Below are 26,751 nucleotides of genomic sequence, written 5' to 3'. Positions count from 1 at the left end.
AGGGAAGAAACAGCCCAAAGACCCACTGGGTCTACAGCTGCTATATCTCCTATTACCATCTGAAAAAAAAAAAAAAAAGAAAAGGTTTCCAACAGGTTCTAATTAACAAAGTTCTGCCTAGCCTGTCACCATCTTAGCGAGAGGCCCCAGGGGTTAAGTCTGAACTATCACAGCCTGAACATGGCACGTGTCAGTTGCAGCCGAACTGCAGTGCCTTGAACATACTGTGCTCAGCTCTGTGCAAGGAGTCACAGCGATCACATGAAGCACAGCTTACGATCACTCTATGCACACACAAATTCGTAAGAGAAGACTCTAGGTTTCCCCAATCCAACTACACTTCTGTTTTCTGCTACTCTTCTCCAAACCACAGCCAACTTAGCATGCTGACCTGCGGACAGAAGACATTGATCATCCTGTCCCATTTTGCCAGGCACAATCCTAGGACTACAGCTAAATCTACTTGTGGTACTAGTGACCACCACTGCAGATCACATCATCTGCAAGGATAATGCATAAAGCGTTTCATTACAAGTAAATCAATCTAAATTTTGTCTGAAACAGTTTCACTGGGCTTATCAGTATAATTTCAGAAATCTTGTTTAACAAACAAGTGTTATAACTCCCTGTGCAAATGCTTGCTGCAGAATAGGAGTTGCTATTTTGTTTTCCTTAGCTTAAACTCCTTTCAGAGTGATGCAAGATGATCTGAGAGAAGTTCTCTTATAACAAAACAATGAAGTTATACTAGCATATCAATTTAAGTTTAGACTTACACACCGGTATCACTTCTCCAGGCAGACAACCTATTAGATATGGGACTTTCAGAGCATTATCAACAGCAACATGGAAAGAAGCTGCATCAGATAACAGCAATGACAGAGAAATGGGATCATCTCCTGGGTCTTGTCTCCCACCTTGGGAAGAAAAGCGTGGTTTCGTGTCACACTTAAACAACTGAGAGCTGGAACTTGACAGTCCAGACACATGCAATCATGTCTGTAGGCCAGTTTCCTTCTCCGTGCCCCATTTTATCTGATTGTAAAATGAAGAGTACCTCTCCAGATCCTTCCCATGCATTTTCCAAAGGTTAACTATTTAATACTAAAGAAAGCTTCCTCAGGCAAAAATTAATATCATGATATAGGGGAAAAATCCTGAGAGACATGAGAGTTATTACTGGAAATGGACTCCCTTAAAAAAAAATTTTTTTTTTTTTACATTTTCTTCTGAAGTTGCTTACAGACACATGCATCAGTTTTGCATGTTGGGGGTTCTCTGGTAATTTTGGAGGCAGGAACCTGGCTGCACTCCATCTCTAAAGACCTCCAATACTAAGTTTCCCTACTGTAAAACATTCACAATTACTCCTTCTCTGTCCCTCTTTCTCTCCGTCTCTGAGGGGAAAAAATAAAATAGAGAAAAAAAAAAAAAACTCTTGCAGGGGGTATGATGCATCTTTAATGAAGGAGCTGAGAGAAGCGCCTGCCATACAAAGAAGCTAATCAGTCAATCAAGAGCCAGCTCACCAGACAGAAGCCGTCAGTGCCTAACTGCTCCATCTCCACCTGTCCGGGGAAACAACAAAACAGCATGGGACATGCCTGACAATTGAGTGCAAAGCAACGTAAACATTTATGTATTTCTAAGCATTAAGGGTGCAAGTTGTTGCTGCAAATTAAAATTTCCAAGACTAAGAATAACAAACCCAGCACCACACAGGTACTGATGTGCAACTGAAATAAGGCTAGTGACTGCCTCTTATCCCTTTCAGAACACTAGGAGACCTCAGGATACAGAAGGGCAGGAGGTGAGAATTGCTGTAATTGGGCTAGCTGGAAAATCCTTTGCCATAAGCTTGCCAACCTAGATCAGTTAAGTGAATGGTAGTTTAGAGAAGGAAATACAGCTCTTAAAACCAAAAGGAGCAGAGCTGTAGGAGCTGTATGGATTTCTATTAGCGAAAGCATAAGGGTCATAATCTTTATTTCCTAGATCTGATATTGGCTGGCTGAACAGACTGAGGCAAAATACATTTCACCTGCCTCAGTTTCCCCATCTAGAAAAGGATAACAAAACCTACCTCAATTATACAGGCATAATTTGGTTTTGCAGCTGGCTTAATTAATATTCATATAGTGCTTAAAGACCCTTGCAGGAAAATTGCTGCCCAAGTGCAGATTTCAACTTGCCATTTTGCTGAGTGCTCTCGTGAAGAGCTTCGAATTTACTAATTTTTTTCCAGCTCTGCAAACAGGCGAATGTCTGGCAAGCACGTGGCACACCCAGCGTTCCTAAAAGCACCCAGGGGCTCCAAGGCACCCGCCTGTGCCCTGGCAGACGGCACCTCTCGCCAGGGTGCCAAATGCAGTGCCTGCTCCTCAGGGTGGTTCTGGTCTCACTGCTGCGGCACGGCCCTAAGGGCCTACAGGCCACACACTCCACACCATACGCTGCCCGGGCTGCACCACAGAGCTCCCGCAAATAACTGCGGCGTCATTGGGTTGTTTCAACAGGCAAACCCGAGCTACGAGCCTTGGTTCTGTTTCGGATGGTGTGTCCCTGCTTAATGGCACTCACCGGCCCAGCCATTCCCTGGTGCTAGGGGCAGCTCGGGTCAAGACTGCCCTGTGATCTCACCTGACCTCAGAGTATGCACATCACTCCTTCCACTTCCATGACAGAAGAAGTTATGTACTGCCATGGGTCTAACTCTTTCTGGGTATGGAAGCCTGCTGTGGAACATTTCAAATAGCATTATGCACCCTGAAGTATGTCCTTACTTACGTTCTTAACCATTGTCCATTTACCTGGAAAGTAAAGGAATGATCTATAGCTTTGTACTCTGGCTTGAATATACATATATATTATTTTCTTTTATTTGGAGGGGAGGAACAGGGAAGGAATTGGTGTCCCCACCTTACCTGCCTTTTCTTTTTGTTCTCGGTCACCTCCTAACCAGCTATTTCTATGATCACAGGCACTTGGGCCAGCAGCAGGCTCCAGAGAAGCTGTGCAGCTGTTCTGCAGGAAATAGCCTGCAAAATGGGGGAAAACCATCTCATCTCTTTCAAAAAGCAACACCTAGAAAGCCTGTTTTCTTTCGCCTTCTATGTGCACCCCACGGGTACGGCTCACATAACAGGAAAACCTACCTGAGCAGAGAATCCTACTGTCAGCCAGGAGGAAGAGGGGACAGGCCAGCTGCATAGCATCCCATACCCTATACAAGAACAAACCTGATATTTTGTTCATGAAATATACAGTGATAGGCCCCTCATTCTGCCTGATCTCAAAAGAGATCACAAAGAACAAGGATGTCAGTGAGGGGAACTGCCCTTTCTCCCCTCAAGTCTTCCGAGGCTCATTAAATTACCAATTGTTTCCTAACCTGGCTATTTATGTCCTTTCCTTGTGGAAAAGGACAGCAACTAAAACGGTAATCCCCAGTGCAAGGAACAAACCAAACCTCCCCAGCCCTGCACTGCTCTCAGGGACCACTTGCAGGCATGAAAAGGCAGCTGGGAAAGTATTTCCCAGCCTCGCAGAGGTGAGGAACTAAATTTGTTCATGTTTTAAGGTTCAGATATGGCAAGAATACAGGTCACAGAGAAAGCTTATCAAGAAAATTAAATACAGGATCCTCCGTGTCTCCCTCTAATCTTAGGAACTCTCAGGATGGAAGAGAAATAAAATCATACTTGCTCTGAGGGTTAACTCAGTGTCATGGCTAAAATCCAAACTGAGTAATTACATTCTGTCTCCCGAGCGTGCCCTTGAGTTTTCTGCTAAGCATGTGACTTCACTTCCTGTTGCCAAGTTCTGCTGCGTGTGCCTGAGCATCAGCTGCACCCACCCATGCAACCTGGCTTGCACTGCGAGAGGAGGAACGTTTTCTTCACCCCCCACTCTGAAATATTTTGACAGAAGGTCTCGTTGCGTTTTCCTACCTTACACAGCTCACGTGGGCTCCAAAGGCATTTTGCTGGGGCTGTTTCACTGTTAGCAGCAGCGCCGTATTTGCTCCGTAGCACATTTTATAAAAACCTTTCCCAGTGACAGCAATACCATGTGTGTGCCAAACCTCTAATAGCCACGGCACGCCTCTTTATGCTCCCTTATTTAACAGAGGTGCTGAATAGGCTGAGAACGTGCTGGCTGTTTGTTTTCGGCATGGGGTTTAAAGGTAAAGTTTAGCACAACAATCATTCCCTGAACTGCAGAAATGGCCTATAGAAACCCAAAACAAAATCTCCTTGTGATCCTAACAGAGCCATGAATTGTCTCTCTCAGACACTTTTATTCATCTCTTTATTGTATATTTACTTAGGCTTCTTTCTTTACAGCATGTTTTCTCCTAACGGGAAACATGTTTTATACCCCTCCAGGATTACTCCAGAGAAGCCAGAATGAAGATGAAGTAAAGACAGCATCTACTTCTCACAGGCTGCTTGATTTTCTTGGAATGCATCCCCAGCTTAGGAAATACCGGGAAGGCAACTGGGGAGCAGGGCCTGGTCAGGTCAAGGACGCAGGAATAGAGTCCTTAATCCCTGAGATTTTAAAGTGTCAGTGGGACAGAAAAAATAAGAATAATAAAGAACAAACTTGCTTCCCCAGAGCAGATCCCCCAGTTTAAGAATATACAGGTACCTAATTGAAACTGACATAGATTACCGTTAGTCACTTAAATACTCAAACATCTGGGCACCAGTATCTCTATTACTTTTTTCACTTCACTTTCTACATCCTGGACCCTGCTAGCTTATAAAACCCTGAGGCTCACACAATCAGAAGGCTTCCAAAAGATCTAAGAATGCACATGTCCAGACTACGCACATTTCCTGGAAGCCAAAAAGCAGAACATCATTCTGAAGTTGAATCAATTACCAAGGATTTTATTTTTTAATCTAATACTAAGCAGCAGTGGGAAAGGTAGCTTTTCACTACTTGAAAAATAATAATAATAATAATAATCATAATAAGGCAGTCTGCTTCTTTATAAATGTTTTCATCCACACAGTCAGTAATGTGTCATTCCAACATGCTGCAAACCTGTAGGCCCATTTAGCAGTAATAAAAGCTGTGGGCAACAAAATGACGGGCAGACAGCCCCGATCTAACTTTATCTTGCCATATTGGGGGCAAGTAATTGCCCTCATCCTTACCTAAAAAGAAACAAGCTGTCATATGCAACCTGGCATCCCAAATTTCTTCAAACTTGATCTCCTGCACTAGCTACACAGAAGGTTGCTCACCTGCTTGTGAAGGAGCAAGATGAAAAAGGTACTTGAAGTCCACCCTTCTGAACACAAGAAAAGCAAAAGCTCTGCCATTAACATACTTAAACCTCTTACTTGGAGGAGTAGATATGAAGGAAGAAAGGGTAGCTAGTCCTCTGTGGATCTTGGAAGCCATTCAAGGGAGGCACTACTTGAACTGTTAAGTGTCTGTGGTGTGCACTTAGTGACTGAAAGATGGATACTGCTAGTGACTGAACACAGTGGTCCAGCAGATCCATAAGCAGTTGACTCCAACACCTCAGCAGTAAGTCCTGCTCCTCTAAATTGCACCTACTTTCTAATATCTCCATCCCCAGGTCAAGGTGCTTGTTCATGCGTTCCAGGCCCACCGCTGTCACCTGTATGAATGAAAGCTAACTCCCCAGGAAACACGGAAGACGTCCCACACAGCTCAAGTCCTTCGGCAGTGACAGCACAAATGCTCAGCTGCCCTAGGGCAATGAAGTACAATGACAACACAGACTGACATGGAGCATCCTCCCTCCAAGAGAGCATGTCACTGCTTTGCACCATTTTCTCCTATTCACAACACAATTTCAGTAAATGACCATTTTCCATGCTTGACTCAGACTAGGTACAGAAATGAAAAGGCTCAGGCTACATAAAGACGTGACATAAGCGAATGAGCCATCTGATGACTACTTACTAAAAGAGCACAAGTAATCTCGTGATCCCCACCTCCAGTTTTGTCACCGCACTCTATGGAAGGATCGGATGATACAGTCACGGCATCGTACACTCTGGATTGATGTAAAATCCTGCAAGACATCATAGGCTGTTCATAGAGGATAGATCTCTAACTAGCTAAAAAGGGCTTCATCCTTGCTTTGTTTCCCTCTGTTGTCTCATCTCCCCTGCTGGACTTTGCTTTGCCTCAGCGAACTCCCATTGTTCACAGCAGAACATGAAGGTTGATAAATTTATCCTCACATTACTCTCCGGAAGGCAGAGAAGTGTCAACTTCTCATCTGCAAAAGGGTGATAATTAAATGCTGAGAGAATAAATGACTTGCACAAGGTCACTTGGGAAGTAAGTGGCAGAGCTGAAAATTAAATGCAGATCTCCAGAGCTGCAGGTCAAGGCCTGGAACACAAAATCTTACTGCCCTGCTGGCGTAGTGGAGATCAAACTCTGAGCGTATTATAAGGCACTCTGCAGGAATGTGTGTTAAGGGAGATGAACTGAACTTCTCGTGTTTGGTTTATCTGTAGGAAGAATTGGATGAATTTCAAAGAAACAGGTAAATAGAGATCAAGGAAACAGGAAAGCAACACAATCTACCTGCAGAATTACAAATTGCCTTTTCAATATCTCGTGTAAGACAAAGACATTTGCGTAGGCTTCTCCTGTTGTGCATAGTACTAGTCCAGGAGAAGACCTGGCATCAACACAGTGTCTAATCCTCAGAAGTAACAAATTGCAACCATAGAGTTGTCCTTACAATTTAACATAAGGCATATTAGTAGGTATAAAATTCTAGTAGTGCTATGGATTGTCAGGGTTGCAGTTTAATAATTACATGCCCGCACCTTCCTTTCTTCTTGCTCTCTATACCAACTCCTGCTAAGTACCCTCATTTAACCTTCCTTCTCTTTCCTTTGCAGATGCTTCCTGCTGCTCCATATGATCAGACTTATCCCTTTCCTTGAGTTTAACATGTTTTCTTCATCTGTCTCCCTAAAAAACTTTCTACCTAAGTCTTTCAAAAAGGAAACCATCATCTCAGCTGGTGATACCTCAGTGGCACAGCTATCCTGGCTTCCTGATAGCAAACAGTATTACCATTGCTAGGTTGTGATGTGCACTGTCTCCCTCTGACCTGCTCTTTGAAGCCTGATTTGGCCTCACCTGCCCTGGCTCATTGTGGCTTTTTCCACAGAATCACAGAATAGCTGAGGCTGGAAGGGACATCTAGAAGTCATCTTGTTCAACTCACCTGCTCAAGCAGGACCACCTAGAGCAGGCAACTACGTCCAAGCAGATTTTGAATATCTCCAAGAAGGGAGACTCCTAAACTTCTCTGGACAACCTGTGTCAGTGCTCAGTAACCCACACAGTAAAATAGTGTTTCCGTACATGCAGATGGTTCCTCTTGTGTTTCACTTCGTGCCCATTGGCTCTTGTCCTGTCACTGGACACAACTGCAAAGAGCCTGGCTCTAGTCACTTTGCATCCTCCTTTCATGTATTCGTGCACATCGACTAGATCGCCCCAAGCGTTCTCTTCTCCAGGCTAAAACAGTCCCAGACTTCATCCTTTCCTCACAGGAGAGGTGTTTCAGTCCCTCAGTCATTTTCATGGGCCTTTGCTGGACTCTCCCCAGTAGGCCCATGTCTTCCTTGTACTTGGGAGCCCAGAACTGGATGCAGCGCTCCAGGTGTGGCCTCACCAGTGCTGAGTAGAGGGGAAGAAGGATCACTACCTTCAGTCTGCTGGCAACACTCCTACTGCAGCCCAGGATACCATTAGCCTTCTTTGTGGAAAGGGCACGTTGTGGGCTCATGTTCAATTTGGTGTCCACCTGGACCGCAGGGCCTTTTTCCAACCATTCAGACCCCAGCACGTACTGGTGCCTGGGGTGGTTCCTCCCCAGGGGCAGGACTTCGCCCCTCCGCTTTCTGAGCTTCTTGAGGCTCCCTTTCTCCAGCCTGTTGAGGTCCCACTGGGGGGCAGCACGACCCTCTGCCATGGCAGCCACTCCTCCCAGTTTTGTATCATCTGCATACTTGCTAAGCGTGAATTCTGCTCCACCATCCAGCTTTAAATTAAAGAATATGTTAAACAGGACTAGACCCCGTGCTGACCTGAGCACACACTGCTAGTTACTGGCCTTCAACTAGTCTTCGTGCCACTGATCACCCACTCTGGGCCCAGCTGGTCAGCCAGGTTTCAGTCCACCTCCCTGCCTGCTCACCCAGCCCATGCTTCAACAGTGGCGCTGAGGATCGTATGGGAGACAGTGCCAAAAGCCTTATTGATGTCCAGGCGGACAATGTCCACTGCTCTCTCCTCATCTACCAAACCAGCCAACTACTCTCGATCATTTTCTTGCGGTTTGTAAGCTTGGAAATAGTTTGCAGGATTAGCTGCTCCATCACCATCACAGGGATCTAGGTGAGGGTGACTTGCCTGTAGTCCTTCTCTTTTGACTCTTCCTGAAGATAGGAGTGACACAGAACACATTACCACTGTCTCTCCAGAACTGGAGAGGAAATGTAGGGGGCACTATACCCACCCCATAAAGCCTCCTTTGGGAGGCAACAGGCTGTCAGAAAGATGTCCGGGCAGCAGTGCATGGTGAGCAGCTGTGGAAGTGGGATTGGGTGGGAGGCTGTGAAGGCACCAAGATGAGCAGGTAAAGGAAATGTTGGGGAGCTGGGAGAAGAAGAGAGAGATTTATCCAGGTGGAGACTCAGCCCAGCTGGGTCTGAACTCTGTGTTTGATTTTGGAACAAACAAGATGAATGGCAGTGAGGAGACCAAAACACAGAGGAAAGAAAGAGAAACAAGACCAACTCTGAGAACTGCTACAGTCCTCCACCCAGAAAGCACAGCACTATTCTGTACTTCACTGACTGTTGGTCCTGTTTGACAGGTATCAGTACCCTGAAAGATTTCACTGGTCCTGCCCATTGCAAATCCCAGGCGTCTGCCTCATCACAGTTGTGAACCTTCCTCATGTCTGATGCATGTAACTACACCACTTTGCTGCTGTCTGAACTCGGCTGTGAAGTCCCAGAGTGGCCCTTGTTCTTAATGTGCGCTCAGAAGAAAGCAGACAGGCAAAGCTTAACACTGACAATAATAATAATAGTAGGGGTTATAATAAATCAAATGCTGTCATCACAGTTCTTGAAATTTCTACCAACTTCACAAAATTTGCATCAAAAAAAATACAAAGATGGGGCATTAATTCCCAGCTTCACTTCAACATCCCACTTTCTACACAATTCCATGGCATTTCAAACAACGAAGTATTTGGAAAAATCTCTAACCACAATATTTTTACTCCAGACAGACTCCACCACCACCCAAAAATTCTTTTACTGTTTTTTTTGTTGTTGTTGTCTGTTTTTTTTTGTTTGTTTTGTTGTTGTTGTTGTTTTTTTAAATCAATGTAAGCATTCATGTTCAGTAGAAATATCTGGGATGAAGAACAAGATCAAATGGCTAGAAGCACATACCCCAAAAGGTATTTAAACAATTAGTTCCATTTTCCTAGTATATTAAATTATTGAGGAAAATTTTCCCCCTCGAACAATGCAGTTACTGCTCCAATATAAGTGGGGAAAATATTTTGTTTTGCACTTTTTAAAACTCTCACCTAATGCTCTTAACCTGGTCACTAGAGTATGTCATCAAATTATAGTTTTGGAAATACAGTCAAGCTAGAATTGTCCTAGAGGCTTCATTTGTCCTGAAGACCATCTCCGTCCAAGACATCTGCAGCGTTCTGTAATAAGAACCTGACTTCGTTCTCTATCCATCTGAATATTGCAGACAAAACTGTTTTACTTGAGTGAAAAGTACATGCCCCATCTTGCTCCTGAATTCACGCAGATTCCACTTAAAAAGAACATTTAAAAAGTAAATAATCCTAAAGCTTTTCTTCCCCTGTTCTTGGAGGATGTATATACTGGTACGTGAGGATAATGTCAGACTAGACCGTGCACGGAATCTTTATTAATATTACAGCACTGTGCCCCACCAGTTCCGTGTAACTATTTTCATACTGACTCCAACTGATTGCATCTGTTTCCAGCATTTATACAGAGGTAACTTGACAGATCTTGCAGACAAGAACTGCCAATGGCCCAGAGGTGATCAGTGCATTTTGCTGCTAGAATCAAAGCCGCATATCCCCTTCACAGCAACACCTCTACTAATCAGAAGGGAAAGAAAGGCTTATCAGGTTGGTATCATTAATGAACAGACACTCTCCTCAACAAGTATTTCCTTTTTGTCCTTCTTCCCTCTCATCCAAATCCACTGCTCTTAGCCTTAAGAGGTAAAATTCTATAGAACTGCATGTAACAGCTATGCAAAACAAACAGAAAAGGCTAAAGCGGCTATGATTTGATCAGCAGCTAAGTCAGGACTAATACTCCCCACAGAAGAAAATTAAAACACTCTCAGTATTGCTAGGGGAAGCACAGCAGTCAGGGCTGTGGGATAAGGGCTCAGGTGCTGCAGATCTCTGTGCTCAAGCCATAAATGACAGCTCAGGCTGTCCCACATGTCCTGGTTCCAGTTAGGACAGAGTTAATTTTCCCTCATAGTAGCTGGTAGGGTGCTATGTTTTGGATTAGGATGAGAAGAGCGCTGATAACATGCTGATGTTTTAATTGTTGCAGAGCAGTGTTTACACCAGGCCAAGGACTTTTCGGCTTCTTGCTCTGTCCTGCCAGCGAGCAGGCTGGGGGTGCAGCAGGAGCTGGGAGGGGACAGACCCAGGACAGCTGACCCAAACTGGCCAAAGGGGTATTCCATACCATCTGGCGTCATGCTAAACAATATATAGGGGTGGCTGGCCGGGGTGGGGGCCGGCTGCTCGGGGATAGGCTGGGCATCGGTCAGCGGGTGGTGAGCAATTGCATTGTGCATCACTTGTTTCTTACACATTATTATTATTAATACTATTATCATTATCACTATTATTATTATTGTTATTATTATATTCCTGTCTTAATAAACTGTCTTTATCTCAACTCACCGGCTTCACTTTCCCGTTTCTCTCCCCATCCCAGAGAGGGAGGGGGGAGGGTGAGCGAACGGCTGTGTGGTGTTTAGCTGCCAGCCGGGTTAAACCGCAACACCACGGCGGACACTACCCCAGAGGACCTTACAGACAGTAGCAGTAAAGCCGGACATGCCTCCCTGCAGGCTGCTACCCTAACTGTCCTCTGAGCAACTGCATGCATGCTATAATGGGACAGCACAAACATTATCAAGGGAGGAACTGGGGGAGCCAGGCTGAGCACACGCGTACGCTGCCCAGGAGACCACCAAATACGATGAAATGCAGTGTCCTGCTGGGTCCAGAAAGAAGTATTTCCCAGCACGTGGAACGCACCCAGAACGCCCCACGCAGTACGTTCAGCCTGCATTGATTTTGCACCCATGCCACATTTGCACTTTGATAACAGTGAGATGCTGCAGATGGGGGAACCAAGTCTCCTCATTTCCATGGAATGTTAGCCTGAGGTGTCCTGCAGGGCAGCACAGGGAGCACGCATCGTTTTCAACCTGCCAACCCCAAATGTGCAAGATGCTGCATGACAGAGGCCCAAAATTAGGCACACGAAAAATGATTAATTTTCAAATCCTGAGGGTTTCTCCTTTTAGTGTTAATAGCTCTTCCTATTGCTGCAGCGTTATTATTCTTCAGTTTTGAGGGAAAAGATATTTTCATGACTCCAGCAAATGAGCAGCAAACTTCGGATGGAAGTCAGAACTTGAACACCAAAGTGAACAAATCCCACACAAAATGAAGGACAACTATAAAGCAGGGGCAGACTTAGGACACCTTTCCCTTTCATGACTTTCGCCTTCAACGTGCCTCTCTTCCCAGGGAGAGGAGGGAAGGCACACAACGAGGGTTTCACCATAGCCTTGCTGGAATCAGCAGCTTCCCAGTACATGAATTCCACCTCTCTCTCACACTCCCTGGTCTCCCATTTTTCACCCTCTAATTAAACTCGGTCCCTGCTCTCTGAGCTTAGTCTTGCTTCCCATCCCTCAACTAATCCCTTTACACTCCTTTCCTCCATCCCTCTTTTTCAGGCCATACTCTCATCCCAGTCCCCAGCACATGCTCTCACTTCAACATCTCAGTCTTTTTCCCCACCATTTTCCCCCATACAACCCCATTCCCAGCTGCTCCTACCTACACATCTCTGCTCTCCCACCCGTCTGCCTTAACCACCCTCCTTGTAAGTCTTTAGTCCTAACACCCTTCCCTGCTTTCCTCCTGCCCATAGCTGTGATTCCATTCTCTGCCCCTCTCTTCCCCTCAGTTCTAGCCCATTCCCCAGCCCTCTCACTCCCTCAGCCCCGATCCCTGCCTACATCCTGTGGGTGTTTCTCAGGTCCTCCCTGCTTCACCCTGGGATCATCCCTCCCCCTAAGCCAAGTTTTCCTGCCTTTTGTTTACACAATGTCAGGTCTTCCCTCACCAGCTTTGCTTCAAGATTTGCCACATTTAGAGAGTAACCGTGACCTACTTAGGTTCCCTGACCTAGTTATAACAGAAACACCAACTCTAAACATTTGAGAAAAAAGGGCAGCAAGAGGAAGGACATATTATCATTATTGTTCGAAATGAAAACAAATACACCAGCACAGGGCTGCTGAGTTATTCCAGCTCTGCCCTTTCCCCAGGGAAGGGAAATCAGCAGTTCACTTGATCTTGCAATACCAGTGTGGCAATGGATCACCACATTTAGAAGTTACCTGGAAAGCTAGTCTGTGCTTCCTTGCCAGCAAACCCTTGCCTTTTCTCTGCCTTATTCCAGTCTCTTTCTTTCCAGCCTTGCTCATCCAGGACTCTTCAGCTTCACCCAAACTACTTTATAGCAAATCTATTCTTGTTCATCAATCCTCCTTGCTTGTGAATCCAGGCTACAGCAGCGGCCCCTATTTACTCAAGAAGAACCTTTCTGCACCTGAGCTGCATTTAAGAAATGAAGCAATGCTCTGCATTTGTTTAGCTGACCTCCTCAGCCCTTTTATCCTATTTCAGCTGTTGTCACAGCTGTCTTCTCTCCTCCATTTACCAACCTGTGTCACCTGGGTGCAACCTGTGCCACCCATCTACGCTGCTTGTCTACCTGGCTTGGTGTTACGTTGTTGTCTCCTCTTTTCCTCACCAGCTCTGGAGGTGACAACAGCGGTGCCAACACCGGCCCTCAGCTGGTAGATATGACTGGAAGCAGAATACATTCTCCAGAACGAGTCAGGAGTTGCTGGGTTAGCAATGTCCACTCACTTGAGTGCTCTGTGCTGTGCTCATGGCTTGGTGGCCAGGAACCGCTGCTCTGTCACAGCTGGGTCTGTGGTTCGCTCCCACCTCAGCTTTTAGTTTAGTCACTGATAAAGGATTTCCCTGTAGTGTTTGTATTTTAGCAGTCATGTTGGCCCTGTACTTCTGTGGATGAGTTCATTAAATCAAATTACGTTTCCTTACAGCTGATCTTTTGCTCCCCCTGTATGAGGCCAGCACCCTGTCTAACACTGGAAGCAGCCTGCCCTCCACCCTGAGCTCACAAGGTACTCCCACCACTACTACTTCAAATCCTGCCAAACATTCCAGTGGAGGCTCCCTTTCCATTGCCAAAGCTGTGTCAGAAAAATATAGCTGAACACACCGTATCTCTCCCACAACTCCACTGCATGTATTTATACAGACACGTCAGCGTAGCTCGAAGTGCGTCTCTTGTGTGAAACAGAGTCAGTTTTCAGCGTCAGCCACAGGTGGTCACTGCTCATTCTGCATCCATTTACTGTGATGTTGTACCTGTTTGCAAGCTTCAGCAAAAAATGCACTTTTTGCCTACTGATTTCCTGGGTCACGCACTAATCTACTGTGCAAATGGCTTTGGATATTTACTGTGAAGCCCCCAAATCCCTGTGTTGTCATCAACCACTGCCTGCTAAATGTGCACTTGAGGATATATTGAGCTGCAGTTTGGGCTCCTGCATTTCCTTTGTAACCTCTGACTTCTCAGATCTGCCCCCTCACCCACCGGTTTTCTGTTCCTTACTGTGCTGTAGCAATATTTGGGCACAGTCCTACAAAGGCGTAGCTAACCCCCTGTCACTTCAGCTACCCTCAGCGGACTAACAGCCTCACACGCCTCTCTTGTGCTTCCCCACACACCTCTGCGGTCCCAGCCGACACCACGTCCAGCTACTCCAGCCACCGGCCTCCACACCACTCCGACAGCACCTCTCCCCCCTGACCTGCATCACGTCACGTTTGCACAGACCAAAGTCGAATTCTTGTAGCATATAGGACTGACATGCTGGGTCTGCAATTTCAACCGCTGCTGACCCCTGAGCTCACTGAGGAAGCGTGTCACACAGCAGCAACACCCAGTGATCCTGTGGGCAGGAACACCTCGCATTAGCATCACCCCCCACCTGCATTCACAGAGTACCCAGAAGAGGTAAGAGGACTGTAAAAGGACACAGCTGTGTCTGCACAAGCTATGTGCAGAGGATTGCTGCCAGCTTCTAAAGAAAATATAAAACCAATGAATTAGACAATTCCAGATGTACTGATTACGTTTGCCATTGCAGTTTCTGATGGGATTTTCAGATGTCTCTGAGCATTCTCTACCTGGCGTGTGTCAGCCACACTTCACAGCTGCCTTTACGTTATTAGTATTGACAGCCACTCAGCTTAAATGGAGGTTAGGATTGGAATCCTGTCTCTTTGCTTATCTCTACCTTTTTATCTTGTTTGTTTCCATTCATTACGGAGAACTCCTCTTTTTCATAAAGCCCCTTTGAATACCTCAGCAAACATGGAAAAACACTGCTAAATGGATTAACTGGCAGGTACTGGGGTCTGGAGCGTGCCTGAAGAGATGTTCCTGGATCAGTCAGCCCTGCGTACCAACATTAACGGTCTGAGTTCCTCCCACTCTTTCTGGAGTTCAGCACAAGTGCAGTGGCATGCTGGGTATAGCTTCTTCCTTCCAAGAGAGGCAGAAGGGAGGAAGAATATCTGGTCTGTAAGAGGGAGCTAATTACTTGGTAATATGAAGAACCACTGCAGGATTTTAACACATGGCAATGGCAAAGGAGTGGGTGTGTCACGACTGCAGATTACTATGCCAGATTTCTCACTTTTACCTTGTCCTCTCTCCCATTTTCTGGTTAATCGCCACATGCTACAGAAATTGTCATTTTGTTCTTTTGAAAGGTGTTTGGGGCAGGGACTATCTTTCTCTTATGGGTATACAGAGAGCTTAGCGCAGTGGCAGTCAGGTCCCAAAATGAAGCCTCAAAGACATTATTGCAATATCAATAATAGCAATAATGCTCTTCCATCTTTAGGTCCTTATAGCACATTTTCCAGACATGAATTTAGCCTCCAAACATCCCCTGGAGGTTGCTGTTATTGCCATATTGTCCATCCATCTTATACCACTTATTTTAGTATCTAATTCATTGTAAAGCTGAGACATCTGAGGCAGAGGGAGACTAAGGTGTGCCATTACTACAACACCGTGCACAGACAGAGAACTCTGTGTTCACGCTGGTGCTGAGCACAGGTCCGTGTGTCCAGCTGGCTGGGAGGGCTTCTGAGCCAGGCTGCAGTGCCCTGCTACTGGACTGCCCCAGACCAAGCAGCACAGGCAGACACTGCTTTTGGTAGTTCTATGCCCTATACACTAGACATCAGAGCCTATACACTAGACATCAGCCCTCAGAGACTCCCACACACATTGGCACACATTGGCAGCAAACAGCAGAGGCACGAGAGGCGTTTCGATTCCAGGACCAAAGCTGGGCAGTGTGCTCACCTCCGCTACTGAAAACCTTCTCTACAGACCAGGAGCTGTGTGGGAGAGACCATCCAATTTCCTCCATGGCCAGGGAAACCCTCTCCAAAATGAGCAGCAAGGTCCATTCAGCCCTTGGCCTTTTCTAATACGGACAAGGAGATTACCACAGTGCACTAGTGTTTGTGAGGGTTGTGGCACACTGGGAACAGGACAAGACATCAGTACATCAGCTGACTCCGAACCAGCCATTCATTCTGATGGAGTTCATGAGAACAGCTGGGCTTACCTTGGCACATGCTGCCCACGTTTCTTGTGGAGACAAAGTAAGGATGTAAACCCTCATCAGAGCCACTAGGTTAGACATAAAGGCTCACTCTGTACTAAGGTGGGTAACAGATCAGAAATTAGGCTTTTGAGGGGAGGGGAATAAAAAACAGTGTCTCTGGATTGCTCGGCACCATGATGGTCAAGTCAGATACCCAGATGCCTACCTCTGCTGGTGGCAAATTCCACACTCCAAGTGTCCACGTATGATAGTATCAGCCCCAACAGAAAACAATTTTGCCTCAAACTAAACAAAGGAGATGGTTAAAGGCAGACAATAAAACAGCTCACCACAAGGAGATATACTTGCACTCATACTGCTTAACAGCTACACAAAGGGTCAATGATGAAGTGCAAGGCCAGCATAGGTACTGCTATCAAAACAAACCTTCTCTCTAAACAAAAGACTTCATCCAAACCAAAGCTACATTACTGTTGATGCTCTCTAGGTCTTTGATTACTACTGAACACTAATTATGCACTAACCCATCTAGCATGCATATGAGTGTCTTTCACTTTTTAAAGCTAACAAGGAACTTTCTGTAAGCCAGAACGTGGCAGAAGTCACCCACTCCAGGAACCCAAACTGCAAGGAGCGATAGTCCACTGCATACTGTTTTCTAAAGCACATGTGAATGAGTCAAAATGTAAATTTAGTGCTTACAGTAATATAGCTCATAAATGCTATCTGCAGGTTCACTCAGCAACACTGAACTTGCTTTTTCATCCAGTAGCTGAATATGCACATCTGTCTCTGAAAGATTGGTACATGCTAAAGAGCTAGAAACTGCATTGAATGAAGACTATTGGTGCATCACTTGATGCCGTGACCAACTAGCGTGAACTGTCTGTACACACCTGCATGGACTAGGCCACTGGACATAAGGAAAGCAGTTCCAGGTAATACAGAAGTCACATTAACAAATGAACAACATGTGGCATTCAGGATACAGACATGCTGCAGCTGTTGGCCAACTGAAATGCCCCAAAAGCTTTCTTTCTACAACGATTTAATAGCCTAACAAAGGCCACAGTTGGAAACATGCCATTCACAACTCAGTGTGTTTAATGAGAGCCTGGTAATGAGCACTGATGCTGCCTAGGGGCATAGAAACAGGGTAACCAAACTAGAGGGTTTGAATCCTCTTTGTGGAAGAGTAGGCGTAACAAAGCTGTTACTCTAACGGTAAAGATAGGCAAGTATAAGGAAACATAGGTGATGGTCTGTGAGCTCTAGGAGGAGCTGCAGAACATGGATATATATGGCAGTGATATCAGATGATAGCATTTCTTACCTTTGACATACTATATGTTTGTGGATAAATGATACAAAAAGCAGAAGCAGGTTTTTGTACTTTGTGCAAGTATTAATTGATGGTGTGTGCGGTCAGGCTAGAAGATGTAACCTTGCATTTCAAAAGCAACCAGGACAGATACAGAACCCTTTGGGTTTTACCTTGAGCTGCTCTACCAACCTTGATCAGCCATTTTGATCACTCCTGAAGCTTTCCTTCTACTTATTAACATCTTCATGATGAAAACTGACAAGCTGCCTGAGAAACAAAAGCAAAAGAGCAGATCCCATCAGAGCAGAAGAAGGATGACTGTTACCTGCATGAAGCCTGCTTCCAGTGTCCCTGGGTGAAAGCCCATCCCTGGAGTAGTTAATTTATAACACTGATAAAGGTATAGTGGTGTTGTGAGCGAGACCAGTTTACTGATCTGGGGGGATTTGCAATCAATTTAATTTACTGGCAGTTAACAAAGTTCTAATTACTGATTCTGGTATTGAAAGAAGCAAACTAACATGTAGGTAAAACAGTTCTTGCCTGTGCCAAACCTCTGGTCCCCTTCCCACACCTCACACTCCATCCCTCCCCCTGACCCCTCCAAGTCGCACCTCCTGGCCTCTCTCAGGCTGCTGCCCCCACAGCTGCTCTCCTCTTCCTGTGGCACCAGAGCAGGTTTGGGCTTTTCTTCTGCCTCCTCTCCCTGCTCTGGCATCATAGTTCCCTTAGCTTGTCATCTACTATCTTAAATACACTTTCACTGAGGAGCCATAACCTGCCCTGCCTGGCTTAGAGGTCCCACACACTCCCAAGGGCTCGCTATGTCCCATGGTGGGGCCACGCAGAGCTGGCCAGAACCAGCCGTGACTGGCTGGAAGGGCCCCTGACTGGATGGAGCCGGTCATGACTGACTGGAACTGACCTTAACTGGCTGGAACCGGCCGTAACTGGCTGAAACTGGCCTTGATTGGCTGGAATCAGATTTGGCTGTCTGGAACCGACTGGTCATGACTGGCTGGAACTGGCCTTGACTGGCTGGAACTGGCCTTGACTGGGTGGAATCAGATTTGGCTGACTGGAACCAACTGGCCTAAACTGGCTGGAACTGGCCATGACTGGCTGTGACCACAGAGGTCAGACACAAGCAGGCGCACAGCTCCTGCCGCCCACATCCCCTGCAGCCACCTGTAATGGTGGTGCAGGATGGATTTTAGGAGCAGCCCTGTGGGCCACTGGTCACTCCTGTTTTGACTGATATATACATTTTCTATCTATTATACGTATATATTGGTTTTCAGGGGGGAAAGCATTTATTGCTTTTAGCACACTTAGGAGTTTAAATAAAAACAAATATATCTATATTGACTGTAGTTATTATGCTTGGTTTCATGCAGCGTAAGTGGTTCAAATAAAAATAGATTGGTTGGAGTGAATGTGCATCAGTTCCAATAATAACACAGGCAGCTTCAAGAAACATATAAGTTTCATTTAATGTGCACTGGGCTTACAAAGAAAAGGGAAGAAACATTGGTTTAGAGCAGCTTTTAGTCTACATTTTCTGTCTAAATGCTTCTGCATTTACCAGATTTTTGAAGCAGAATGAGAGTCCATAAACAAGTGGAGAGAGAGGTTTATTAGGAGGCCCGAAGGGGGATTACAAAGGGAGAAAGTGATCTACAATAAAATATGACTGAGAGGTAAAAATTCCCAACTATATTACCTCTCCACTGTGAGTCCCTTACGTGTGGTATTATCTCCCCATGGGAAAGCTGTGCTTCAAGCTGGAGCAAACAAAAACTTGGTATAACAAAGGATTACCTTTTCTGAGACCTTTAGGACTAGCTTTCAACAGGAAAATTAAGAACAAATAGGAACTGGGAGCTTAACAACCTTGTTGGGTCTAGTCCATAAGCCTTGAAAAAAGGCTATAGGAAACTATGGTGCAGAAGGAGAGGGGGGTGCACTAGGCACAATACAACCAGGCTTGCTACCTCTGCTTTTTTGAATCCAGCAGCTACTGTGATCCTAATAGTTCCAGTGCAGATAAACAGAAAAGGAGAAGACGTCTCTGTGAGATATCAGACTTTCTACGGAAGGTATCCAGGAAACAATCTCAGAGAAAAGGATTCATTTCCAGGAATGGCTGCTGATGGTTGAAGGGATCAGTTCAATCCTGCATCTCTGTTCCCCCAAAATGATAAGATGGAGTAAAGTTGGGAATGTAACTTAAGAGCAGATTTTAAAAAAATAAATAAATAAATAAAAGAGAGTTTTTCAGATCCACATGAACTCACAACAAACTCTTAAAGTCATAGATTTACACTCCTGCCTCCAGTCATGATGGAGATCTGCTGTGGTCTTACCCTGGGTAGTGAAGGAAGCATCTTTGGGGGCAAGAAGCCATTTTGGAGGTACCACAGAAAAAGGCCCCTATTTCATGGTCTTCAAGTCTTTCTGTTTTTAGAAATTTCTCTATTCATTCCTCTGATTTCTCCTATGTCCCACAGAAAGAAAGACACTCCCTGTATGTTGGAACCCACTGCTTCAGCATGGGTTAGGATGAGGACCTACCTGCCTACACCTGATGGCAATGAAAAGGGATTTTTCATGGGATTAGAAAAGTACCAAAAGAGAATGCTCCCACTGAGCCTTTAGAATGGGCCTGTGAGGTAAAGGATGGGATCCCATCTCCCATCAAAAGCCCCTGGAAATTCCCAGCTCCAGGCCATCTGTCCCCCAAGGGACCATCTGTTCCTGGTGAGCAACACCACAGGAGGGTGTGTTTACTAAGACAAGCAGATTGAAACTTGGCAGGGTCTGTGAGTAAGCAATAGGAGGCCTTTAAATGCAGACTTTCTATTTGCAGTATGTGGAGTTTGCATGTGTGTGTTTCCTTCAACCACCCATATACCACAGGGGAAAGCATTCAAAACAGGACCCAAAATAGAACAAATTGTGTGACTCACAGCCCTGTCACTCTGAGTTACACACTCACCAGAAATCCCTGGCAAAGCAGTGTTAGGTGCTACATACCCTCCTCACTGACAGCTGTAAATGACCCTAAAGGAAAACCTACCCTATATATATATATCATGTGCTAAAGGCATCTCTCTCAACAGTGCTCTTACCTCCAAATGGGCAGTGTTCCAGCACGGTGCTATGAAGGTTTGGTTCTGCTGGCTGCACCACGTCTCTGCGAAGAAACCGCTGAGAGGACCAGCTCCCTCCCGTGTGCAAAGCACAGGCCTGGCTGCCTGCAAGGATTAAGGCATGACATAAATACAGTATGATTAACACCACTGTCCTTAGCCATATTTCTATCTCCCTGGGATTTTCTTCTAAGAAAGTTATTCTTTTCTTCCACTCCATAAAGGTGCTCTTTTGCTCTTCAATAGTTGCCATGGTCCTCCCACAGAAGTTCATATTTTAGAGGTCACTGAATCGGGTTTTTGACTACAGAAACAAAAAGGTCCATGAGCCACTTTTGGCTGGGTAATATCAGTTTCCCTGTCAGATAAACAGCAACCAGCTGAAAAATTTCTCTGGAAATATATTTCTGATAAAATATTTTTGACAAGCTTCTTGAATTTTACTTAAGAACGTCCAGTATTTGAAAATATTTTGGCCTCTAATGAAAGAACTAAAAACAGTTAAAAAAATTAAAGCAAGAATGAAGAAAAATGAGGATTTTCTTTGTCAAAACCCAAAAGCCTTGAAGACAAGTTTCAGTCAGAAAAGATAAATAAAAATTTTGGAGTGGAAAAAGCTCATTTTGTGATTGGCTCCAGCCATCCCCTTTTGCACCATGTTGGCCAGGTGGACTGTGTGATACAAATATCAAACAGGTTTTCTGTGTGTACTCATGTCTCTCTCTAGTGGAAAGCCCTCATCACTACACAGATACAGATAACAGGCGTGGGATCTTCAGTTCACTTGTGGGAGACCTGCTCCCCATGGATGCCCTGTGCATCCCAGGGCTGATGCTGCCCCATGCCTGGGGCAGAGCTCTCCCACCTTGCACAGGAGCCCTCTCCTTTTGCCCCTTGCCCCAAAGCAGGGCTGTGCCATGGCTTAATAGAGCCATACTATTTTGGAAGGGGGGAAGACTTTGTTGTCATATCTAGAGCTAAATCAGTACCCCAGAAGTGTTGGCATTTAGGGATTTGAGTCAGATCCATTTGCACTGTGAAGGACAATAATCAAGAAATCTTCAAATGTCTTGTTAAATGCATTAAATCCTTCTGTGAGGCAGGAGCTAACCCACAGAAGGAGAGAGACCTCATCCAAATTCTCAGGTTGGACACCCATCAGCTGCCAGCCCGCTCTGCCCGACACCTCCTAACCCTTAGGGACAAGGAGGTAACGTATGAGGCACGGCCCTGGGTCCCTGCTCACATCCCTACTCAGCCACCTGGAGGCTCTGCTTTAGGCTCAGATGCAGCAGCTCTGAGCACACTGGTGTGAAGCACGTGCTCCCCTGTCCCTCGTTGTGCTGGGACCCACTGTGGCCAGCATTACTACAAAGCCCCCAGGACAAGCTGCGTTGGGTCTGCAAGCAGTGCCACGCTGCACAGCGATCAGTGCCAAGTGGGGGCAGCCCACCGAGCAGATGTCATGCTTGCACATGGCTGGGTTTTACTCTTAGCAGCGACAAATAAGCACCATCAGACTGGCGGAGGTGGGAGCTGTGCAGAGCAGAGAGGGCAGCTGACACTTCACCCTCTCCCACTGCAATGTCAGGGGAGGCCAGGCTTCCCTGGGGTGTACAGCCTGTGATGACTCCTAAGGTCCATGTTTCCTTAGGAGTACCAAGTCACCCAAGGTTTCCCTGCTGCCATGCAGTGTGAACAGGCTGTTCCGGCCTCAAAGCCAGAATCAGAGACTTCGCACTTGCAGCACTTCCTCCATTTCACAGAGGTGGGAACTGAGAGGTGCTGAAAGCAGAAAGCCTCCATTATAACTGCGAGACGTCTGACTGCAGGCCTCTTGGAGCTGATGGGCAGATGTGTGGAGCCTTGACAGACCCTGCTGTTCAGAGGTTGATCTGCAGGTGATCTGCACCTGGGTTATCACTAATAAGGCTCTTCAAATAACTGGACAGCTTTGAAAAATTGGGTCTAAATGATATGCCTGAGTCTCAAAGTGTGGGCAAGACAAAGCTGGGAGCAGCAACAATCTTCAGGCAGTTTCTTTGGTCTAACCACCAAGTCTTCTCATCCTGTGAGCCCACCTTTGACTGGAGATTTTATGATACAGGACCCCGTGTTAATTCTATATAAACATATTAACATAGATTCCATGTTAGAGATCAGTATTAGGTTTCTAAGTAGTTGTATGCATTTCTAAGTATTTCAAATGTGTTGGGAAGAGAGCAGTGGGTGCAAATAAGTACTGAGAGCACCACTGCCCTTGAGCTAAGCTGTATGTACAGTGCCCTCTCTGCTTACACTAAGCAAGGCTGAAGACTGCAACATACTTTACATGGGAGAGACGGCTATCACGTACAAGCATGAGCTTTGCATCATAGAGTAATAGGCATAAAGCTATTTACTCATTTCATTTGGGATACAAAGTCAAGGGGCTACTCAAAACAAAATAAAAGCATTTCAGAGAAGTCGAAACTCCCTTTGGCTTGTCTGTCAGAAATTGGCAGAAAATCTAAGTGGTACCTTTGATTACCTACTTTGCAATATGTGTCTAACACAGGATGACAGCAGTGACTGTCAAGGCAAGTGCCTCCTTTGTTTGAATGCAATATTTGCTGTTTACTAATAAACTAATTGACTGAGTCTGGCTGTTGGAAGCCACGAGTTTTGTCTGCTATGAACCCTGTACATATCTAATGCCTATTGGCTAGAGGTCAAAAAACAAAGGCATTTTCTCTCCCCCTCTGCTTACAGAGCCATAACAATTTCGAAGTGATGGGTTTAAAGGTCCACATCACTTTTTGTTTCTTGAACAATCTTTTCCTCACAGTATTTCAGTTACACTTTATCACCGGCAGGATCTAAGCAGCAGCTATCGAGCCTGACTCTAAATCTCATCCAGCCCTGCCTTTCCCTGTGGCCACAGAGGGAAATCTTTAGTGCCAGGAGCTCTGCAGCTTCACCTCCTGACACAATATTATTTCATCGTAACCTGTCCAGTGAGCAAATTGCCTCTTTGGCCCCCTCACTCTCTCTGCACGAGGGCTGGGCTATTGATTGTGACACCGTGCTGGTGCACGCGGGGCGATTCCAGGAGAGGAGGGATCGATGAGAGCATAATTGCTGCCTTGCCAGCAGCAGCTGGGGAAGGGGAGCCACAGCACAGCTCAGCGGCAGAAAAAAGCTGACACTGCTTCTGGAGCATCTTCCTTCTGGTGTCCCGCCGTGAGGCCAGGGACACGGCCACGCTGCCTCCTGGGGAACCGGTGACGGTTATTCCCACAGCAATGGTGTTGCAGCTGCTTAAGGAGAAGCAGAGAGCTGCAGAAGAGAGGAGAGAATGGGTAAAGGATTTGCATCTAGGAAGGAGGCACTGAGGGAAAGGATGGTGGAGAGAGTGCAGTGGAGCTGCAGGCCAGATATTCCTCCAAGGTGCATGTGCATTGCAATCGTGGAAGATCGGTCTGGAAGGGAGACTTTCAGGGTTATATAACCCATCCTTCTGCCCCAAGGCAAGGCCTGATATACTTACACCACTGCGAGGCTGCAACCCTGGCTCAGGAAGGCACACAAAGCTATAAAATGGACCAGAAAGCAGCATTCTCATCTTTAATACAGGAGTGTAGGCTTCAAAGACTGTAACACAGAGTGACCAAAATCATGGCAACATATTATATGTTGGAGAGGTCCATTGTATAGGCAGCACCTTCTTCATTAAAGATAAAAACATGAATCTTCATATCTAATGAGTCCATTAGTTCATCTTGCTCGTATCTTCCATGTTTGTAAGTACCAGATGCTTCAGAAGAATTTTTCACCACCAGTAAAGAATAACTATATAACAAGTTGCCTATCAGGAAATTCTTTCTTACCACCAAACAAGAGCTAGCTGACACATTTTTAGTATATTGTAACTGCAAATATTTCCACTATCCAGACAGATGCCTAATGCGTTTCAGTGTTCTGCTAAATTCTTGCTCAAATCTTTGATAGCTAACTCAAAACTGGCCTGGAGTATAAAGTTATGTCGATTTTTCTGGTGACTTGGATGCTGGAGGGTCCACAGAAGCCATCAGAACAATGACAACGGCTCAGTGGGTTGTGCTGGGTGCCTCATTTATCTGTTTTGTGCCTCAGTTTCCCTACCAAGTGAATAGGAAAAACAATGTGCATCAGTTAAGTAGAGAGAATCAAATTGGTTAAGTTGTAATGATTACAAAAGGATCATACCTGCAGATTTTACTATAGAAATTAACACATATGACAACAGATTTGTCCAGAAAGGCCCAAGATGAGAAAGCAGCCAAAGGCGGCTCTTATTTCATCCTGGGTATGCCTGTATTACAACACATCAGAAAGAAACTCTATTCAAGGAGAAGTGGATGGCCTTTCTAAAAGGCTGTTTTTCCTTCATAGCAGATATCATGAGCAAATTAATTGAAAATGTTGGCTAGGTTTTAATTTTTCTCATTTATTGTCATACTTATCCTTTTAATTTTCAACCCTGCCCATTGTCAGAAGACTATGTTAAACAATAATGCTAAGCATCTAATACAGGGCTCTCACAGCCCTTCATACCAATTGAATCACAGAACCATAGAATGGCTCGGGTTGGAAGACACCTTAAAGATCACCTTGTTACAACACCCCCTGCTATGGTCAGGGGTGCCATCCACTAGATCAGGTTGCCCAGGGCCTCATCCAGCCTGGCCTTTAACACCTCCAGGGATGGGGCATCCACAGCTTCTCTGGGCAGCCTGTGCCAGTGCCTTACGACCCTTTGAGGGAAGAATTTCTTCCTAATATCTAATCTAAATCTCCTCTCTCTTATTTTAAAACCATTCCCCCTTGTGCTATCACTATCTGCCTGAGAAAAAGTTGTTCTCCGTCTTTTTTATAAGCCCCCTTTAAGTACTGAAAGGCTGCAATAAGGTCACCCCGGAGCCCCCTCTTCTCGAGCCTGAATATCCCCAGCTCTCTCATCCTTTCTTCACAGGAGAGGTGCTCCAGCCCTCTGATTGTCTTCACGGCCCTCCTCTGGGCCTGCTCCAACAGCCCCACATCCTTCTTGTGCTGAGGGCCCCAGACCTGGATGCAGCACTCGAAGTGGGGCCTCACAAGGGCAGAGCAGAGGGGGACAATCACCTCCTTCCCCTGCTGGCCACTTTTCATGCAGCCCAGGACGCAGGTGGCCTTCTAGGCTGCAGGTGCGCACTGCTGGCTCACGGCAAGCATTTTGTCCACCAGAAGCCCAAGTCTCTCTCCACAGGTCTGCTCTCAACAGGTTCTTCACCCAGTCTGTGCTCATGTCTGGGACTGCCCCACCCCAGGAGCAGCACCTTGCACTTGGCCTTGCTGAGCCTCATTAGGTTCACATGGGCCCACTTTTCTAGCTTGTCCAGGTAATAGACAGTGTCTTATTGCCCCCACCAGACAAACAGGGCAACCAAGGCATGCTCAGAGGGAAAATACCCGTTTGACAGCAGAGACAAGCATGGAGTCTACCAACATGGGGAGATTTATTTGGGTATTATTTGTGAAGTACTATGAAGATTAAAAGTCCTAAGTATTATCCCTTTTCATATGATGCTTGGTTCATTGTCTTTAATTTCAAAGGCTCCTGAGAAGACAGGCTGGCAAGCAGTGGTTCCTGCATTTTGCACCACTGCAACCTTTACTGAGCTTTCCAAACACAGATGCAAACTCAGACCTGCCAAACATGTCAATCTCTGGAGAAACTTAGCACAGCCAAACTCAAGCACATTCCCTACATCAGACACCAGCTGTGCCAAACACAACTGTGACAGATTCTCCTCCCAGCCTAGCACCTTTCCACACATTGGCTTGGGTATTACTAGAACTCAAGGATAAACTTTGGCATGGTACTCCCATGGTGTCCGTATTTGTTGGTGACTCTCCATCACTGACACAGCCTGCTGTTTGCAATTCTAGCTTTACAGACTCATCCATGGGGTAAACACAGGTGATTTATTGACTAAACACCCACTGACAGATGGGTGCTCTCGTGCACCGACACAGCCAGGGACAGAGTATTTTATCTCACCTCCATTCAGTCAACAAAACCCTCCAGTAGGGGCTCACACCAGCGATGCCCAGACAGGAGCAATGGTGGTGGCAGAACAGGGCACCGAGTTACCAGCAGGACCATAAAAA

General features: G+C 45.8%; 1 protein-coding gene across 1 annotated transcript in view; it reads right to left on the bottom strand.

Annotated features, from left to right (window-relative positions):
• The window catches only part of NRXN3 (neurexin 3), a 1,012,648-nt gene extending 994,366 nt beyond the window's left edge, over nucleotides 1–18,282 (bottom strand). The window contains exons 1-2 of the mRNA XM_066997130.1: nucleotides 18,043–18,282; nucleotides 17,599–17,695 (exon numbers count right to left, since the gene is read on the bottom strand). The gene's annotated coding sequence lies outside the window, so the exon portion shown is untranslated. The remainder of the gene's footprint in view (nucleotides 1–17,598; nucleotides 17,696–18,042) is intronic.
• Nucleotides 18,283–26,751: the final 8,469 nt, after the last annotated feature.

The sequence above is a fragment of the Anser cygnoides genome, chromosome 5, assembly GCF_040182565.1.
Source record: "Anser cygnoides isolate HZ-2024a breed goose chromosome 5, Taihu_goose_T2T_genome, whole genome shotgun sequence".
Lineage (NCBI taxonomy): Eukaryota > Metazoa > Chordata > Aves > Anseriformes > Anatidae > Anser > Anser cygnoides.
This window is presented reverse-complemented; position numbering and strand designations above follow the sequence as displayed.